Source organism: Danio rerio, chromosome 4 (assembly GCF_052040795.2).
Source record: "Danio rerio strain M-AB ecotype USA chromosome 4, GRCz13ab, whole genome shotgun sequence".
Lineage (NCBI taxonomy): Eukaryota > Metazoa > Chordata > Actinopteri > Cypriniformes > Danionidae > Danio > Danio rerio.
In genome coordinates this window covers 24808699-24828944 of record NC_141024.2, presented here as the reverse complement: position 1 = coordinate 24828944, position 20246 = coordinate 24808699, and the positions used below count along the sequence as shown (strand labels likewise).

Below are 20246 nucleotides of genomic sequence, written 5' to 3'. Positions count from 1 at the left end.
TTTGGTAATCTTCAACCAAAGTCTGACCATTTGATTCCACATTTAGAGTGGTGGTATTTTTTATGTTGATGCCAGTTTGACAGCTTCAGCGACAATATTCTTAACCGTGCCTCTCATAATTGAGAAGGAATGATGTGCAAAGATAAAGCGTCGTCCCCTATGGTACAATGGCAGAGCCCTTAATACTCAACCCTGTGGTCTACCACTTGGTATTACTTTTTTGGATCTTGTTCTCTTGTCTGACCTCTGTGGTGGATATGAAATACCAATCAATCACATGTCAAAGAAGGCACGAAGTAGTACCAGAACACGCTTACAGACTGCATAATCCCCATGAACCAATTGTAGCTTAAAGCTGTTTAGGATCCAAAACAAACTCAATGCAAACTTAATTTTGGCCCGATTTTGTTCAAAATGGCATAGTTTTTGTTAGTTCATTGATCTTGTGTGATATATATCAAAGCTTTTATAGGGCTAGTGGATGGCTTGAGAAGTGTATAAACGGTGGTCGGCGCCAGCTCCAAGTGGGTGGGACTTCAGCTCCAATTGGCCTGTACAAACCTCCTGTGTTTTCATTTATTTAATAAATTGTACACGACAGGTTATGTCCAACATATTGTGTTTTATGAATGTCCGCACCATAATATATGAGTAGTAATGAGTTTTATTAATATCTACTACACCTAGACCAACCCTAAACCCAGGCTATTTTATTAGTGTCTACACCTACACCTACTCCAACCCTAAGCCTAACCTCACAGTGACCTCATGAGTTTCATTAATACCTACTACACGTAGACAAACACTAAACCCTGGCTACTTTATTAATGTTTACACCTACACCTACTCCAAACCTAAACCCAACCTCACAGTCAGCTGTTGGATTTCATTAACGTCTCCACATACACCAACCCCAAACCCAGCCTCACAGTAACCTGAGGAGTTTCATTAATATCTATTACACCAACCCTTAACCCAGCCTACTTGTGGCGTAAGTCCCTTCCATTTGAATATCTCCAAGCCGCAGCGATACCTACATGGATGGTTCTGTCTTTCTAATGAAAGCCCATAGTGGCGAACATGAGGCATTGTATCTCATCTACTGTAAAAAGCTTTTCGCTCTTTATGTACAGCCTATTGTGGCACTGATATTAAAAGCTAGCCTGGTTTAGTCTATCCAATTTGTTTGAGGTAACTCATTAGCAGCTTGCGCAGTGTTTTTTGCTTTGTAAAAGGCCTGAAAGGGTATTGTAGAAATTGATGACACAATTCAAGAAATGACTTCTATGATATGATAATTCAGAATCAAGTATAGATCTGTCTCTAATATGAATTTGCGAAAAATCCTTATTTAACATTATATCTTAGGGTATGGCCTAAAACAAGGAACTATTTGCAATAAACCCCAAGGGATACAATCAACCTCACAATTACATTTATTCATGAAGAAGTTGTGTGAACAACAATGTCTGCACATGTATGTATGCATTTGTGTTGCTTACAGTTAAAATAGTTTAAATGTAACTGTGATTACTTTGATTAGCAGGTGAGCTTTAATGCCCAATTCCTGTCGAAGTATTGTGTTTTGTCAAAGTATCAGTGATTAATACTTCTCTGGAACATCATCCATAAATAATGACTTGAATTTTGCTATGTTCTTTACATAAATTTCTATAAAATGACTTTAATTCTGGGTCTTTTTCCCTTATAATATACAGCTGTGAAAGTCTTTGGAATTTAACAGTCATGTCATTTGGGCCACTTTTTAGGTAATTTCACATCCTTTCGGAAGCTTTAAACCTCAGTTCCCATTCATTGTAATTGCATGGAAAATAAGGATCTGTACAAAATAGTTCATGTTGTTCAAAGTAATGCAGGTTTGAAACAAGCTAAAAGCATCCATATCTTGATAGAATGTAAATTCTTTGAGAGAACTGTTCCTAGAAATTATGCACTGCAAAATCTTCTGTTTTCTCATACTGAGACCATATGTTAATCGATATGTTAATAAATAACTAATTAATGTTATTAACTTAACGGTAGTTCTTTCACATATTGATTTTTAAATATTGATAGCTTGGAGCGAATGTAAGTAAACTTATTGATGTTGTACATATTCATCCGGGAGTGAGTGTTGAGTTTAATATACAGCTTGCATTTTTCAAGGTTTATTTATGGATTTGGTGAGAAGTACCACTTGTGTTTTTATTGAGCTTTGGATTAGCAAAGGCACTATTTCCAGTTTTATTTTGAAATCTGACTAAATGGAGTCAATGAGCATTTGATTTGACTGCTGTAAAATGCCTTGAAATTAAAAAGATGGTTTGTTAAACAGGTTTTGGCCAACCCATGGCAATTATTGATACCCCTGTATACATTTCTGTATAGAGCAAAAAACGCCCCAGGTGGAACATTTTTTTTCCACTGTGTACGCTTTTTCAAATCTTAAATTTCCGATTGATACCCCCACCCACCAACTTGCCTGAAACCAACTAAAAGTCTTTCCAAAAGAACCGATTGACCAATAGCCACCTCTTCACCTAAAACCAACCAATAGCTTTTCAAAAGCAATCCAGAAAAAGAAAAGCCCCATGTGGCCTCCTGATTTTTACCACATTTTCAGATATTTCCACATTCTCACCATGTTATTTACTTGTTTATTTTATTTTTTGACTTTTGTTTTTGTTTTAGCTGCTTTCTGGAACCATTCTTTACTGGATTTGAACCTCATCGTTGCCATCGACTCCAGTCTCCAGTCCTTTGACTTACACAGCAAGCCACTGGGCAAACTGGTAACAGCGGAAAAGCCATCCACACGGAGGTAAGCGTTCAGCTGATTTCATGAAAAGACACAGTCATTCCACCCTGTAGCATTCATTTAAAGATGAAATGCAGCCATAGTTACCTAGATAATTCATCCTCTCCAGAAATGTAAACGAGGTTACATATTCACAATGAGCCTGTGTTGGTTTTGGCACTTACGATCCTGAATGTCACTAAATAAATACTTGGATTGCATCTGTTTAGTGTAATCATGTGGTTGGATCACAGTATACAAAAAAGGGAATCCTTAAAATTCACATTAAAATTAAATTAACATAAAATGTAAACATAAAATAGCATATGGGGTTGGGGGTGATTAAGAATGTAAACTTTGATTTCATACAGATTTCCCCACTCTCCACTTTTAAAATGTCCACTATACCCTTGAGAACATGTAAGGTAAATGTATTTTAAACCAGTTTACTTGACACATTTGCCTACCTTGATATGAGGAGACCTTTGTGTCATTACACACCCACTAACAGGGGACCTGGAGCCAGTAGGGGACATATTTTATTGTGTGGTTCGTGGGCACATATGTGTGTGTGTGTGCGTGCGTGTGTACTTGCCTGCGTGCGTGCGCATGTGTGTGTGTGTGTGTGTGTGTGGGGGTGTGTGTGTGTGTGTGTGTGTGTCTGTCTGTCTGTGTGTGTGTGTGCCCGCCCGCCCGCCCGCATTCATAGCGAGCATTGATTTTTCTAGCCCTAGATTCTTAAAGATGAATTCACCTGACTGAGCAGCAGATCGGATCAAATCTTAAAATCTCTCAGACAATCGCTGCTCTCCTCCCCTCAGGATAGAGGGATGAGATGGGCAACAAGGTGGATTATTGGGGGAAGGGAGAGAGAGAGGCAGTCGAAACGATGAGGGAGTTTCACCCTGCTCATTGCATTTCTATATGCTGCTCTGACAGCTGTTACATATATGATTTAGATGAAGTGTCAGTCAAATAGTGCTTATTTACATGCTGTCTCTCTGTATTTCTTCCTGCCTGTCTGCCTGTCTGTCTGTCTATCTGTCTATCTATATCTATCTAGCCCATTTTTATACACCTGTCAATTTTCATAACTTAGGTTTTCCCTCAGTCTAATGTAAATAATCCAATACAGATAGTCTTTTGCTATATGTTCGAATCAGTTCAACTATATATTTATAGCACTTTTAGGTCATACTTTATTTTGATGGTCCATTTGTTGAATACATTGCTGCTAATTCTCATTAGATTATAAGTAGACTGTTAGGTTGAGATTAGGATTAGTTTAAGTTGACGTGCACTTGCAAAGTTTCTTATAGTCGGTTACATGTTTGTTGAAGGAGCAGATATAAGCAGACATCCTACTATCTAGTAATATTCAAATAGACCATCAAAAAAAAAATGTTACCAATTTATGTAATAATCAGCATATAAGGGCACTTTTTATTAATTAATTAATTTATTTATTACCTACCAGATGTATGCAGATATATGTCTGTCACTGGGGTTTTTGCAGGAATCAGGCTTGTGTTTTTTTGACTCATTGATCATCATAACCATCTGCTCTGGTTATGGATTCAATATTATGTGAACTTTGGAATAGCATGCACTGAACAAAAATATTCAAAGATGATTCCTTGTATTTACAGTTTTTTTAGGTTAAGTGGTTGTAAACAATTTATTTGGGCTGAATTTAAACAACCAAAAATTAAGTTGAACATTACTAAATTAAATTTGTTTGTTTAAATTCAACACATAAATTGTTTGCAACAATTTTGCAGACAAGCGACGCAGTGGCGCAGTAGGTAGTGCTGTCGCCCCACAGCAAGAAGGCCACTGGGTCGCTGGTTTGATCCTCGGCTCAGTTGGTGTTTCTGTGTGGAGTTTGCATGTTCTCCCTGCATTCGCGTGGGTTTCCTCCGGGTGCTCCGGTTTCCCTCACAGTCCATAGACATGCAGTACAGGTGAATTGGGTAGGCTAAATTGTCCATAGTGTATGAGTGTGTGTGTGTGCGGATGTTTTCCAGAGATGGGTTGCGGCTGGAAGGGTATCCGCTGCATAAAAATGTGCTGAATAAGTTGGCGGTGTGGTAACCCCTGATTAATAAAGGGACTAAGCCGACAAGAAAATGAATGAATGAATTTTGCAGACATATTTTTTTCAGTGTGAGTGTGGATGCCGTTGTTACACTTGTGTCTGTGGATTTCGATTTTAATACAATTTAATACATAGATTTTGAATGCTGTTTATATCTCCATATATAGCCATAAATCCCCACTTTAACGGGTCTTACATACACCGAAATACAATTTTATTCATATCACTCCATGTACACTCCAAAACAAAAAGATGTTTGCTGCTTATTTAAAATGAGCTGAACCAACGCAATTCTTGAGTTTTTTTTATAACTTTTATGTTCAATCCACTTAAATTTGTTTATTTATTTATTTCGGCTGATTGCAGTATATTCTGAAGTAAGGAGTGATAGTGTAATGTGAACTGACACTGACAATAGGGGTGCGGTCCAAATGCAGGGTTTATTAGCAGAATGGTCAGGCAAGTACCAGTCAACACAGGAGCAAACAGATGTATACAAGCTATCCAGAGTCATGGTCAATAAACAGGCAGATTGTCAAAAAGGCAAGCAGCAGACATGAATAAACAAACAAAACAAAACAAGGTTCTAACACGAAAGACAAGGCAAGGAAAACACGTCACATGTTCACCATTCAGTATAACAAGACAGCAATGACAGTCTCAAAGTGAGTTGTATGTATGGTGTGATCAGTACATGAGCAGCATCAGCTGTGGGAGTATAATCAATGGAGACTTGGAGCAGGTGTGTGTGTGTGTGTGTTTGTTGCATGACTAGATCTTGTAGTCCTTATACCAGCAGATTTGTAGTTCTCCAGCGATCTGCATGGGCTAGATCGCTGGTGACTGTGACAGAGTCGCCAAATCCTTTTTGAAAAACAAATTAAATAATCATAAATTAACTTTCATCCAATGTTTGAATTTTGGTGCTCGAAATGTATGCAAATTAGCATATATTTAAGTAACCAATGCCTTATTTTCATATTTCTACAACAAATGTTTTGCTGTTGTTAATGAAATAAATCAAACTTTTTTTACCTGCAATGTCTTACCTAAAACAACCACATATTTTGCCCTTTCAAATCCATCAAAATGAAACTTCATTATTCAGATGTATACATATGCATATATTCCAGTTATGTGACTCATGTATATGCCTTCTTTGTTTTGTTTGAGTGATAGCCAGCATTTCTTAGAGAGACCTTTTTTGCCGCCTTGAGCCGCTGACAAGCAGATACATTGTGGCACTGTAGAGCAGCTTAACACAATCTGAGTGGCCCTAAATTTATTACGGCCAACTGGAGGCCCCGGGGGAGCCAGTGGCGGGCCCTGATTGGCTGGTGAGATTATCATCTCTAATTGGATGATTATGTTACCCACAAGTCCATTCTCTCGTTACGCTGGCCGACGCGGAACTGCCAGAGGTGATGAATATTGAGCGCCTGTCGTGGCCCCCTATCAGCCCACACACATAAACACACAACATCCACAGATCACTGTCACATTTTTTACACACTTCTCCACTCATATTGGGGCTTAATTGATTTTGGAACTGCCTCTGATACTTCATTTTAGCTCTCCAGTGGAAACCTGGCTGTGAAATTCTAGTCATGTGACTGTCGATCTGCATGAAAAAGGAGTGTTTTTATTTATGACAATGTTATTACATTATATTATTTGTGTGAAATGCATTGGTAGCACAACACTTTGAGAATAATTTAATAAGCATTAGCAAATAGTTAGTTCATCATTTAAGTATTAACTCTACATTAATAGACATTATTATGCGGTTTATAAATACAGCTACAAATGCTGTAAGACTAATAATTTGCTTAATGATTGTATTTTAATAATTTGTCAATGCTTCACTTTTTTACTACTAACTACTGCATTATTTATAAACTAGTTATTGGTTGATGGTGATTGGGATGATTCAGAATGAGTACGTAAATGATTAGTGAACTTTTTGAATTTAACAATACACAGCTAGAGTCAAAATTATTAGCCCCCTTGGATTATTAGCCCCTTTGTTTATTTTTTCCCCAATTTCTTTTTAACAGAGGGAAGATTTTTATCAACACACTTCTAAACAATAGTTTTAATAACTTATTTCTAATAACTGATATATTTTATCTTTGCCATGATGACATTAAATAATATAATGCTAGATATTTTTCAAGACACTTCTATACAGCTTAAAGTGACATTTAAATGCTTAACTAGGCTAATTAGGTTAAAGGTAACTAGGCAGGCAATAATTCAGACTTCAACTGTATGTATATATTGTATAGGAAGCTATACAATATTATATGTGTGAATATACATTAGATTAGCCAGCCAAATTTGGAGCTTATCTAACAAAAAAAAAAATAATAATAAAAATAAAATAAAAAACCTATACACCCAAATTTATGTTATAGAAAAATATGAAATACAAGTTTAAAAAAAGAGGAAAAATGAAGAGAAGCAAAACTATATATATATATATATATATATATATATATATATATATATATATATATATATATATATATATATATGTATGTATGTATGTATGTATGTATGTATTAAATTTGTTTAAATGTTGTAGGTTGTAATGTTTTGCCAATTTTTTGCTTGAATTTAATTGTATTATCTTTCAATTTCTAAATATGTTTGGTGGCTAAAATATTACTTTAATAAATATATTTGTTTAATAAATTTGTTTATTAAATCTGTTCTGTTTAAATGCACCAAAATAATTTGCCTGTTTTCACAGAGAAATGGATAAAATTATTCTTAAAATACAGTTTTGTGACCTAGGTAAAACAAGTTTTATATAGCATATTTCATACACAATGGTAATTCAAAGTGCTTTACATAAACAAGAATACAAGAGACAAGTATACGAAAATAAATACAACAAATGATAAAAAGATTAAAAACAAATAAAAGCAGATGTGTTAAAATGTGTTAAACAGGTTTTAAAATATTGAATTAATCTAAAGTAAGGACAATTTCCAAACAATGCTCTGTAAACCTCACATAAATAACAATTAAATCAAATAAATTTAAATAAATTATGCAATTATATTAAAAGTTTACATTTTAAAGAAAGAAATAAACGAGGGTGATTCACAACAACAAAAAAAAATAATTTCAAGATACACAAGTGAAAATGTATCAAATGAAAAATAAACTGTTGCCATCTTATTTAAAGAAAGCAAGATTTTATTTACATTAAGATTTTAAAAACATTGAACTGTTTTATCACATTTTTATATTGTTAAATTGTTGTATTATTGATGTTGTATTTTATTTAGTTTTATTTTTTTACATATCTTTGTGACTTGTGAAACAACACTCGGAAATAAGCAATTTGAAAATTTAATTAATTGAAAACACCTATAATTCATCACAGACTATGGAATCTGTTAATTAACAGATCATATGATGTTTTCCCCAGGTATAAAGCTATTTATACTTGATTTACTGTATGTATTTAGCTTAATTTGGTCATTAAAAATTGTATTTTATTAAGTAAATCCAGTAGATGGATGAATATTAATTAGAGTCCAAGCTTTAAAAAATAAAAATAAAAAAATCTATTATTTAAGCTGCTATTCACCAAAATCTTTTCCTCCACAATGGCTGTCAAATCAATTTGTCCTGGCATATTTATGCTTGGCACTGCGGGATCAGTAACAAGACATGAAAATTAAATCAAACTTTGTGCAATGCGCTTTGACAAGCTTGAATGGCTGTGATGCAAAACTATGAGTAGTCAAACCTGGCATGACACATATATGGCAAGCTACCAGTTGCCATGTGTCTTGTAGTTTGAATACTTTTGTGTGTATATGTGACAGTGCGTTGGAAAGCAGTAAAATAATTGGTACCTGGGAAGAGAGCTATGACAGTGTAGGGTGAACTAATAGTAACAATTGGGTAATCATTACCGTTTGCAAAATCTATACTGCATATTATCTGTGCTGTTTATTCATCAGATACATTTAGGCTCCATTATATAAAAAACATATCTGGAACTTAATTCTGATTAATGTTTAATGGTCTCATGTGCTAAAATTGCTAACAAATTAAATTAAAGAAAGTGAAAAAAAAGGTAATTTTGTAACGATCTGCCATGCCAACGGAAGACAAGGGTTAACAGTCAGAAAAGGGTTAACAGGAGCAAACAGCAACAAATAGGGTAATCCACAAGAGGAAACCATTAAACAGGCAGAGGTGGAGGCAGGCAGAAAAAAATCATAATCTGAGAACAGTCCAAAGGCAAAAAAGCAAGAAGGTAGGAAGACAGGGCAAAACATAAAACATGAATAGGCTAGATTGAAGACTTGGCTAGGGTAGGCTTGAAACAATACTGAGCAATGAATGAATGTGAATGTGGTGTTAATATAGTGTATGTCATCAGTGATGTTGCCCAGCAGCTGTGTAAGAGTGTTCAGATTGCTAAACTGTTACAGCTTTGAAATGCAAATCATGATGGTTGGTTTAGTCTGGGTGAATAGCTGGTAAAGTTTTCAACTAGTGGAGTGCCTTTTAGAGAGCCTGGTGGGTACTCTAGCTAATGACTTATAACATAGCCCCTTCCAGATGCTCCTCCAACAAGAACAGTTCAGGAGGGAGGCGGAGTAGAGGCATGGGGAATGGAGCTGATGCAGGTCTGGAGCAAGGAGCTGAGGCAGGCCTGTAGCGTGGAGCTATGGAGGGCCTAACCTGTGGAACGTTAGCAGATCTGGAGTTCTTGGTCAACAGGCACTGGAGGGTCAGACAAGCCTGGTGGATCAGGAGACTCTGGGTCAGAAGGCATAGGCAGATCAGGAAGCTCTGGCATGTCAGCCAACTCTGGCAGCATTATCTCTGATGGCATCGGCGGCCACTCTTGGAGCTTAGGAGACAGCATCGTCAACTTTGGCTGTAATAGCTTTGGAGGTAAAGGAGGCTATAATCGAGCTCAGAAAGCAGCATTGACGACTCGAGCAACCGTAGCTCTGGTGGTGATGGTAAAGACTCTTGGAGCACAGGAGGAATCATTGATGATTCTTGCTGCGGTTGTTCTGGTGGCTTGGGCCATTCTTGCAGTTTGGGTGATGGCGGTGGCTATTCTTTGAGCTCGGGTGGAGACTATGGCCATTTTTGCAGCCTGGGTGGTGACAACTCTTGATACTTCGGAACAGGAACAGTGACTCAAAGAAACTCAGTGACGGAAGCCTTGTTGTCAAGGGGTCTTGCTGTACAAGGCAAATGGTTATATCCATGGTGGCATGTTCCATGTTTGGCTCAGGATTTAGTAATGATTGGTCATGGTAACGAAGGAAAGGTTCCAAGTGCAGCTTTATCAGACAGACAAGGGTTAACAGGAGCAAACAGCCACAAAATAGGTAATCCACATAAGAAATCCAATAACCATGAATAGTTTTGGACAGGCAGAAAACAATCAATAAACTTGTTAATGTGCATTAACTAATGCATTAATACATGATGTGCTATAATTAATTATGTACAAACATTGTTCATTGTGTATTGTAAATGTAAGCATGAGTGCTGAGAATTAAGGTGGAGTTCAAATCGCAGGAAATATTCGAGCATGCAAGGGTCAAAACGAGAAAACAGTGGATGAAAGATGATCCAAAAACATAATCCAAGTGAGCAGGTAAATTCAGGGCAAGGGACAAACAACCAAAAATCCAAAATCAGATGCAAACCAGGAACAGATTGATGAACACTTTTGCACAACATAACTACAAGACGGAGCAATGGTGTGTGTATATGAGTGGTGTTTATATAGTGCATAATCAGTGTGTCAGTGTCCAGATTATTAAACCGTTTAGGCTGTCAGATGCAAGCATTGTGGAGTGTTCATTGTAGCTGAGTGAAAAAGCCAATCTGAAATGAACAGATCAGGATGGACGATGAGTGGAGGCAGAACAGAAGGAGGGCTGGAGGGCCAGGTCCATGTAGTAGAGGCAAACTAAGGGCATGGAGCTAGGGAAGCCCTGGAGTCTGGAGCTGAGGCGGGGCCTGGAGGGTGGAGCTGATGTGACTGCATCATGAAGCTGAGGCAGGCCTGGAGTGTGGAACTAAGGAGGGACTGGAACGTGGAGCTAAGACAGGCCTGGGGGGTGGGGCTGATGTGCATAAAGTGTTGAGCTGAGGGGGGCTGGAGTGTGCAGCTGAGGTGGGTCTGGAGCATTAAGCCTGATTTATACTTCTGCGTCAGGTGACCGGCGTAACCCACTGCGTATGCAACGCGCGTGGCTGTGCATTTAAACTTCTGCGCGCTGTCTCTGTCGGTCTGCATTAACACCTCCGAAACGCTAGTTGGCAGTGAGATGTAAATGTTCCTCTGTGTCGAGTTTCTTCGCTACTTTTTTGCTTTTCCTGAACACTTCCGGGATGTACAAGTGGCTCAAACTCGCTCATTTTGAGGCAGGAACCGGCGGACGTGCAACAACTTTAACTATGAGGTAAACACAAAACAAAACTTTCCATCCGGAGCTCCTTCACGCGGCTCTCGGTCCCGCCCAGACTCGTCAGCGCTACCAAGCCGACCAATCACAGAGCTTACGCTACGCGTCGGTTCGACGTGTAGTTACATTTTTTGAGAGGTGCACGTCAGTGACGGCGATGCATACGCCGGTGTTTGACGCAGAAGTATAAATCAGCCTTTACACTGAGGCGGCCCTGGAGGGTGGAGCTGTAGCAGATCTGGGGCCTCTGAGTCAGTAGTCATTGGCGGGTTAGACAACCATGATGGGTCAGGAGGCAGCTGCAGGTCAGCCTACCCTGATGGGTCAGGAGGCACTGGCAGGCAAAACAGTCTCAGTGGGTCAGGGGGCACAAACAGATCATGCAGCTTTGGCAGGTCAGATGGCTCTGGAAGCTTTGGTAGGTCAGATGGCTTTGCTGGGTCAGATGGCTCTAGCTCTGGCAGTGCTGACAGTGTCCAATCTAGATGTGGTGGCAGCAGCCACTATCAGAGGTCAGGTGGCAGGTTAATGGCTTTTGCAACTGTAGCTCTGATGGCGGCCACTCTTAGAGCTCAGGCTGTAGCAACTCTGTCAGTGATGGATGCTCTGGTAGCTCTGACAGTGGTTGGTGGTGGCAGCTTTGGCATCTCAGGTGGTGGAGGCCATTCTTATAGCTCAGCCAATGGCGACTTGCGATCAAAAATCATCACAGGAACCATGATAGGAAGAGACTGGGGACAGAAAGAAATCTTGTGAGCTGGCAGCAGACCAGCAGTGACCATTATGTGAGCTGTTGAACTGCCTGTGGCCGTTTTGTGAGACTGGTGGCAGCCATCTTGTGCATTGGAAACTGGCGGTGGCCACTGGAGACTGGTAGACTGGAGGCGGTCAACTTGTGGACCAAAAACCTTACAGCAGCTGTGAGATAGTGGAATGTCTACAGATAAAGCCTGGTTTATACCTCTGCGTCAAGAGACCGGCGTAACCCACGGCGCATGCAACGCGCGTAGCCGTGCATTTATACTTCAGCACGCTGTCTCTGTTGGTCTGCATTAACACTTCCAGCAGTGAGGTTTTGATGTTCCTCTGTGTCGAGTTTCTTTGCTGGTATTTTGTTTTTTCCGAACGCTTCCTGAATGTACAAGTGGCTCAAACTCGCTCATTTTGAGGCAGGAACCGGCGGACGTGCAACAACTTTAACTATGAGGTAAACACAAAATAAAACTTCCCATCCGGAGCTCGTTCCCGGGACTCCACACTTGTAAACAATCGCTCCATCTGGCTTTCGCAGCTCGAGCGGCTTTTGTTCCCAGGCTTGTCAGTGCTACCAATTGACCAATCACAGAGCTTGCGCTGCGAGTCGGTGCGACGTGTAGTTAAATTTTTTTTAAAGATGAGCACTTCAGCGATGCTGACAGCCAGGGCGTAGGGCTATGCGTCAATGAGTAGGCTGCGCCGTAGCATACACGTGCGCTTGATGCAGAAGTATAAATCAGCCTTAATGCTGAGTAAGGTTCAGTATTCTCTTATGATGAGTGCATACAACTGAGGTTACATAAAGGATGGCCGTGCAGGCAAGGGGCAACAGGAGCAAACAGTGCATAAAAGTTTATCCAAAAAGCACAATCCAAAGGACTAGACAAGGCTCTAAGTAGATGGCAAACAATCCAAAATCAGAAATGGAAAAGGAAAGGAACAGGGAAAATGCTTTGAATTGAACTCTAACAAAACTACAAGACTGAGCAATGGTGGTTATGCGAGTGGCTAAGCAATGCTCTGTAATCAGTGTCAATGGTCAGCAGCTGTGTGTGTCAGTGTCCAGATGATTAAACTGGTTGAGCTGTGAGATGTAAAGCATAATGGGAGGTTTAGTCCACGTGAATAGTTGGTTAAGTTGACATTTAGGTAAAGGGCCCTCTAGTGAGTCTGATGAGTACTCCAGCTAATACTTAGGATAGTAAAGTGTTACTTAGTAAAGTGGTCCTTGGTTATCGACTGACAACTCAGGTCATAGAATTGTGAATTAAATGTGGTAATGTTGTACATAATGTGCAGTAACTTTCACAGACTAATTGTTTTTTCTTCTTAAGACTTCAATGTATCATTAAGAGCCATGGGTATTTGTATTGCCTCTGATGTTTAAATGCCAGTAGGCGCTGACTTGCATTTTATGAATCACCATGGACCAAAGCTTGCAATAAAAACGTTCCTTAATGCTCTACTAAGGAGAAAATGCACTTGAATTGCCTGAGCAAGTATAAATAAATAGCATCATTTATTTCCCTGTAAGGCATGAAATTTACAACATTCCTTAAATTCACAATTAAAGGGATAATTCACTTAAAAATGAAAATGTACTCACTATTTACTCTCTCTAAAGTGATTCCAACCTTTATAAGATTCTTTATACTGTTGAATACAAAAGAATAGTTTTTTTTTAAAGAAAGCCAAAAACCTCCAACCATTAAAGGGTCACGAAACACCAAACCACATTTTCTGATAAGTTGACAGACATATAAATGTCTCACATTGCTAAAAACACTAATAGGACAGATATATTTTACATAAAGGTAAAAATCAGTTGTTTTTGTATTATTTAAAGCAAATTTGTTCTTCTGGTTTGAAAAGAAAATTTGAAGTTATGTTGTTTCCATTTTCCCTCGATGAGAGCACCGTTGGCGTGTGGACCCACATTTCTGGATTACAGTGGTCTGCTAACACGTAAAAAAATATGTATGTAAAGAACTTTTTTTTTTAACCCGAGATTTTGTATATGGGAATGGTGAAATCTGGATTTTACACTCATCTTCTTTTAAAAAAAGACACGCGTCCAGTTCATGTTGATTGTCCTATCTAAAGTTTTGGTAAATGTGCGATTATTGTGTATTCAGATGGCAAGGTTAGTATCTTCAGCAGTACTCTCAGTTTTTCAAGACATACCTTAGTCAAAATTATTTAGCTACTAAGTTTACAGTACGTTAATATAACTACAATATTATGAACTAAAAGATCCACTGTAAATGCCGCTCTCCAAATGTAAACATGTAAATGCCCTAATCAAACTATTACCGTTGTGTAGATTTTTGCTGCGCACATTTTGTGACAGCATAGTCTATACACACATGGCTGTTTGATGCGGTTCTCTGCACATACCGAGTAAGCCACTGCAGAGAAATGTGGAGGGTTTTTATTTTCCTATTCGGCATGCTGTATCAATTTTCATTAAAGCTAGGGGGCATGCATGAAATGTTCCTGATTGAAAGTGAAAGTGCCAAACTGCAGTTAAAGTTGAAAAATTAAGAAAACACCTGAAATTACATGAAACTCCGGAAGAAATGTGAATAGCATTGTGACTTGATGACGTTAATCGAATTATGTGCTATAACATGTAAAACGAGATCATGAAAGGAACATTCAAAAGGCAACTCATGTAAGCAGCTTAATCATATTATTGTCTTATTCAGATTAAGGCAAAAAATTTGATTACCGATGTCTATGTAAATGTAGTTATTGTCTATCTCCCCTTCGCCTGTGTTTGTGTTGTCGCTGTGAAAATCAGCATGTCCATGTTCTGAAACTCCCCCTTTCATGCAAACTCTTCCCTCTTTCGCCACTCAACTCTTCCACCTAAACAAAGCAGACAAACACACTTTCACTTGTCACTTTCAAAGCAGACAAGCACCTTGCTGAGACGGGGTGGGTTTCAGGAGCCTTTAATTTCTATAGGAGGAGAAACATTTACCATTGAAGTCAATGGATGCAGGTTTCTATCTTTCCTCAAAATATTTTGTGTTTTGCAGAAAAAAGAGAGTAAAACGGGTTTAAAAAAAGTAAAGGATGAGGAAATGAGGTTTTTAGTTTTAGATGAATATGCCTTTAAGTTACTTTTTAATCTACCGTTTACTACCCAGAAATGTCACTTTAGTTTAACATCTTTATGTGGATTTGACACAATGAAATTACACTGAGTTTTAAGTGAACTGAACAAGCCGGGAATTCTATTTTGAGTATAGTTTCGAAATCCTTTTATTAGACTCTGTATTGCATTCAGAAAACTCTTTTGAAAGCATTTCTGCTTGACAAAAGAGAGAACATCTCCAGCCCCCTTGAATATTCTCACTTCTCCATGCTTGCATCTCCAGGTTACAAGGTCCTCCATTAAAACCTCCAATAAATCCACCTGTCCGTCTCATCTCCGCGTTCAAAGCCACAGTGTCACAGAGAAACTAATATCTGTGCCCTTCATTCAGTCGCCCGTGCTTTATTTACCCGCTGACCCCCATCATGGTCCAAATGCACTGATCCATGTCAGCGTGACAGAAAGGGTGAGCGTGGCTGCGGACCGATTCATTTCATCCAGCCCACTCTCATATAAAAGCCGTTCTTTCACCAATATACCAAAGCTCAACCTCTCGTAATCTCGCCGTGCGCCATTCGCTGACCGCAATCGGCTTGCAAAACAGCCCGTAGAGTACACTTTTGGCTTGCTTTTGTGCCTTTTGGGTCAGATACAAAAATAATAAGCAGTTTCACAAGCAGCCTTTGAAAAAAAGCACAAAATCCCGCTTCTTTCTATTGATGTATTGGGTTTGGCACCCTGCTCCAGTGTTGGCTGGCCTGGCTCTCAGCTGTGTTTGCGTGTGTGGGCTGCTTATGCAAGCACCGCCGGAAACGCAGCGCACTTGAATCTCTGACTCTTGGCCTCTTTGACTTTGCTTCCGCTTTGTTGGTGCACTGAGAACATTAGCCGGCTTTTTTCGGCCGTCACCACCTACTGTTAAAGAAAAAGATTCACCCCAAAGATGATTCTGCCATTATTTACTCAACCTTGTGTCATTCCAAACATCTGTGATTTTCTTTCTTTTCTATTCTGAAATGGAATAAAGTAGTAATCTATTCATTGTAGCATAGAGACAGAGCAAATTTAGACCATACCCACATCAAGTGCGAGGGGTAAGTGGGGGATCAATTAAACCCTCTTGTTAAATTAGGGCTGGGATACACCAAGTCTACACCAAGTCCACTGAAACATCTCAAGAATGATCAGTGGAAACAGAATGTACCTGAGCTCAATTTAGTGCTTCACGTCAAAGGCTGTAAATACTTATGTGCATGTCATTTGTCAGGGTTTTTTTTTATTTTATTTTTTTATTGAATTTGCAATAATTTCAAAAAATATTTTTTCACATTGTCATTATGGGGTGTTGTGTGTAGAATTTTGAGGAAATAAATGAATTTATCCATTTTGGAATAAGGCTGTAACATAAAAAAATGTGGAAAAAATGAAGTGCTATGAATTATTTCCTAATGCACTGTATATTTGGTTAAACAGAATATACTTACACTAACATGCATGAAAATTGGCTCAATATATGATTATATGTGTTCAACAACTTGTTGTTTATTGCTCTGATGTTGTGTCTGGAAAGGAGCTGGGTTTCATTTTAACAGTCTTAAGCATGACGTTGGGGAATGTTGAACTTCTGGAGAACTAAGAGAGTCTTTACCTTCTGGAAACTCAGTATCTGGAGCTGCTGTTGTTGACTCCTTCCTTAGACTCAGATTTTGGCATATCCATTAAGGTCACAAGAGGACGCAGACTGTGTATTTGGATATTTTTGTCTCAAGCCTTGCATGCTGGAACATCTCTTGAGCTAGCCTTATCCCCCTGTCTGTCGTCCAGCAGAAACTTCACAATCTTTTCTACTCCAAAAAAAAAAAGAAAAGGCACACGGCAGATATGTCGACTAGCACAAATATAAATCATAAAGCTTGTCCTAACCAGATGTGATGCAATACAATTGTAGTAAGCTAGCCAGGTGAAAGGAGTGGACCTATTTGCTGGCATTTTCTATTTAATTATTAGTTTGTTTGTTTTTTTATGTACTTATTGTGTTTGCTTGCTGATTAAATGCATACATTTTGATTTACCAAAAATCTTTCCTACATTTTTTGTTAAATTTTCTCACAATATATTAAAACTTTATTAAAGTATTTATTTAAAATTATTTCTTTAAGCTGTAAATTTATATTGCAGTTTTATACATACGGTTATGCGGTAAGAGTTTTAATTTTAAAACATTTTAATAAATAAATATGAGTAAATACCATGCGTACTGCAGCACAAATGGTTTAGACCACCTGTCAAAAACAAAAATAAATTCTGGAATCTCTTAAAACTTGTTTAAAATTAAAAATTAGAGCCCACATTTTCATATATTAATATAAATAATAAAAAAGAATATAGGAATCAAAACTGTTTCCTGAGTAATTCCTATTTAAGCAAATAAGAAACTGGCTATCTGAATAATAAATAATAAAGCATAATGATAATACTAATAATCATTACTGACTGATTGTGTGGTGGTAATTCCCAAATTTTTCAATTAAAACGTTTAAATAAAAACATAAATAAACATATATGTGATTAATATTTAAAAATATGTGATTTAAAAACATATATAAATATAAAATATATACATATATATAAATATAAAAAATTGCAGGGAAACAGTGAAACGCATTTATCATAACATCAGCCATACATGTAAAGCACAAATAATGTTCTTCAATTCGTTCACGTCCAGCGGCTGTCATCCTTGAATCAACCTCCATCATAGTAAGCTGCTTGCTTTTCTGTCTGTTCCATTGCTCTGTTTGTTAGATGTTTGCTCATACTTTATTTTGCTGTGTGTCATGCGTCAAACACACAAAACGCCCAATTCACGTCACAGGATGTCTAATTTCAGCTTTCCATTGACTTCACATGTAAATTTCTTGTGCTTCATCCACGTCTGCTTACTGCAAAACAACCCCACCCCCCACCACTTCAATGTAATGTAATGATTGTGAGTTTGCAGGTGAGGCCTTATTTTTCGAGAGACACTCAAATGCATCTCGTGCGCTGTGTTTGCAGTCTATACAGTAAGTCATGTAAAACAGTTACTTGCCAACTGAAAAAAAAAATCTAATTTGATTTTGTGGAACAGTAAAACAAAAAAAAAGTTGCTTAAAGATTAAATTATTATTATTTATTTTTTTGCAATTTTGTGTTCCAAGAATGAAGTCTAATTTTATGAATATACTGCTCGTGAAATGTTTTCTATTTTTAACAATATTAAAATAAAATATGGCCTTCTTTATAGATCATGTGTCCGGTAAATTGCACATTTTGTTTATTAGCTGGACGTTGGACTCATGCAAAATAATTGTTTTTATTTTCCCAGATCTGATTTGCTAAAATCAATAATATGGACAGTGATGTGGGTTTGATGGTAAATAGTGCTGTAAAATTGAAAAGACCAGCCAGCAAATGATCCTTTTTGGCCCTAAATTCTTCCTTGAACTTTTTCCTTTTAAATTTTTAATGGCATAGCAGTCAAAACAGAACAATAGAGCTCATGTATGGGACAAAATAGCGACAAAATCTGATTTTAAACAGATTCAACATGGCTGCAAGACGCAAGAAAATCAATAATTTCAAATACTTGCATACTGAATCATATTTTTTAACATAGCAAAAATATGCAAAAAACAACATACACATATTGCATATGCCGTGTTCAAGGACTTAGAACATAAATACACATGCAGTAACAAAACTTTCACTGTACTGCAAAAAAATGCTTTTTCTGCCTAGAGTTTGTGTTGTTTCTAGTTCAAATATTGAAAAATTCTTTAATAATAAAAAACATTTTCTAGACATGTAAAACATCGATATATAAAATTATTGTTCTAAAGAAATAAGTTAATGTTAAGTTGTTGTTGTTGTTTTTTTAAACAAGCTAGAGAATATTCCAGTTTTTTATGTTTTTCACCATCGGTGACCTACTCACACTTGCGCATCAATGAATTTGCTTTTCAGTGTTTGGACTTTTAGCAGTGAAAACTAAACTGCACTGAACTAAACTAAACTGAACTTCAACTCTGAAAACTGGACTGTCCGTTTCAATTTACTCAAACTTCTATGTTAAACTGCTCTGACACAGTCTATGTTGTAAAAGTACTATAGAAATATAGATGAATGGAACTGAATTAAATAAATTATTTTACTTACCCCACTGGCAGATAAAATTAGCTTGTTTTAAGGAGAAACACACTTAATTTTGACCAATTTTTTTTTTTTTTTTTTTCTGAAAATAGACAAGAATTTGGACTAGAAATAAAACAGAAACTCAAGTAAGACAAGTATTTTTAGTGTGTATGCATGCTAAAGACACCCTATAATTCCCTCATCTTGGCTAAAGATGGAGCTGTCAATTTAGCATGTGCTGCGAATAGACCTGGAATGGGCGACATGATTAAACGTCTTTCTTTTGTGTAATTCTCTGTGTGTCAGATATTGTTTGTGGCGGTGTGGGCAAACCCAGGTACGGTGAAGAAGCTCTGACAGAAGAGGCTATCGCTTCTGTTAAAAAAGCCTAGTGAAGAACGGACACACTGACGTTATCTTCCTCTAGCTTCAAACCTTCTTTCCTCCATCTTTCGGTAACAAAGCGCCAGCGCCTTGCTGAAAGGGGCCTGTCACCCCAAATAAATGATCTGTTTTCAGTGACTTCATTACAATGGGCTTCCTAAATATGGACTGCTTGAGCCAACCCTACTTGTCAGCTGTGGGTTTGAAGGGAAAGTTCTTATGTGGGAGGAAGCCGGAGAGAGAGAAAGAGAGAGAGAGAGTGTGTGACATGGGTAATTAATAACCTCCTGTAAGCCTGAGTGATTTGAAGGCCAGGGCAAAAAGATAAAAAGCGCATTCACACTCTAAACATACACACAAAGGACACATGCTGTGTTTTATTTCTAATGATGAAGTAATACAGTTCTTCACGCAAGTACAAAAATTGCTTAAAAAAAACTAAATCGTCTGGCTGTGGAAAAGGGGGAG

General features: G+C 37.8%; 1 protein-coding gene across 1 annotated transcript in view; it reads left to right on the top strand.

Moving 5' to 3' along the window:
* The window catches only part of celf2 (cugbp, Elav-like family member 2), a 439402-nt gene that overhangs the window by 59579 nt on the left and 359577 nt on the right, over nucleotides 1–20246 (top strand). The window contains exon 3 of the mRNA XM_087246193.2: nucleotides 2692–2821. The gene's annotated coding sequence lies outside the window, so the exon portion shown is untranslated. The remainder of the gene's footprint in view (nucleotides 1–2691; nucleotides 2822–20246) is intronic.